This window comes from Cryptomeria japonica, unplaced genomic scaffold (genome assembly GCF_030272615.1).
Source record: "Cryptomeria japonica unplaced genomic scaffold, Sugi_1.0 HiC_scaffold_462, whole genome shotgun sequence".
NCBI classification, from domain to species: domain Eukaryota; kingdom Viridiplantae; phylum Streptophyta; class Pinopsida; order Cupressales; family Cupressaceae; genus Cryptomeria; species Cryptomeria japonica.
This window is the reverse complement of record NW_026729282.1, coordinates 59,829-60,947: the sequence shown is the minus strand read 5'-3', so window position 1 is coordinate 60,947 and position 1,119 is coordinate 59,829. Positions and strand designations below refer to the sequence as shown.

Here is a 1,119-nt window from a genome sequence, read left to right as displayed (position 1 = left end):
TGGTGCACTCCGAGGTGCCCAAGATTGGTGCGCACCAAGGAGCGCTCCGAAGTGCGCTCCAAGGTGCGCGCGAAGTCGAAAGTTGGGTTAATTGTCCGGTTTGCCTCGGGTGCGCACCTTGCGTGCACCTTCGCCAGGGTGGGCGCCTTGGTGCGCACACCTTGGCTGGGCTGCGCACACCTTGGCACCCGCGTTTCCTTCATTTTAAATTTTTTTTTTTTACAATCTCTCAAGTGGGAAATTCTATAATCTCAACTTTTTTTGCCTTTTCAGGAAACTTTTGAATGGAGCGCATCATTGGTGCGCTCCGAAGTGTGCTCCAAAGCTCTCTCCAGCTGCGTGCACCTGCCCCGGCCGCGCACCCGGCCCCGCCCAGCTTCGCTCACCTGTCCCGGGCGTCTGGTGCGGAACCTTAGAGTAAGAAACATCACCGTGCACCTTGGCCAACGTGCGCGACTCGACCGAGCGCGCACTGGCCGAGGTGCACACCGATTTCACCTGGGTGCGCGCGCAGCACCTCGGGCGCACCGGGGTGCGCGCACAACGCCCGGGTTGCACCGTGGCCTGTGTGCTCGGGGCGCCTCGGGTGCGCGCTCGGTGTCGCCCCCCGCGCGCGCGGTAGTGCGGGCAGCGCACCCCGGCCCGGCCCGGCCCCGACGAGAACGCAAACGGGCAAAAGGTTTATTCAAATAGCATTGCGACGCCCGGCGAAAAACTAAAAAAGGGTGCAACACCGGGACTTCCCGGGAGGTCACCCATCCCAGTACTACTCCGGCCCAAGCGCGCTTAACTGCGGAGTTCTGATGGGATCCGGTGCACTAACGCTGGTATGATCGCACCCGTTATGAGCTTGTCGCAGTGTGTACTTAGCAAACCGCGACCCACGTGCGAATCCACCCCGGCCACCCACCCCCGTCGAGGTGCACACCCTCCCTCGCGAAGTGCGCCCCGTTCGCCAAGTGTGAGCCCTGCCCGGGTGCGCGCACCTTGCTAGGGCGTCGGGTGTGCACCCGGCCCGGCCTACGTGCGTGCACCTGGAGGGGGCGTCGTGTGCGTGCAGTGTCCCGTCTGCAACGCGGTGCCCACACACCACCTCGGGCGCAACGACCTGCGCTCACA

General features: G+C 63.6%; 1 non-coding gene across 1 annotated transcript; it reads right to left on the bottom strand.

Annotated features, from left to right (window-relative positions):
• Positions 1 to 722: 722 nt before the first annotated feature.
• LOC131871794 (5S ribosomal RNA) lies at positions 723 to 841 on the bottom strand. Its single transcript, XR_009369999.1, has one exon. It is a non-coding gene; the product is annotated as a 5S ribosomal RNA (ribosomal RNA).
• Between the last annotated feature and the right edge of the window lie 278 nt (positions 842 to 1,119).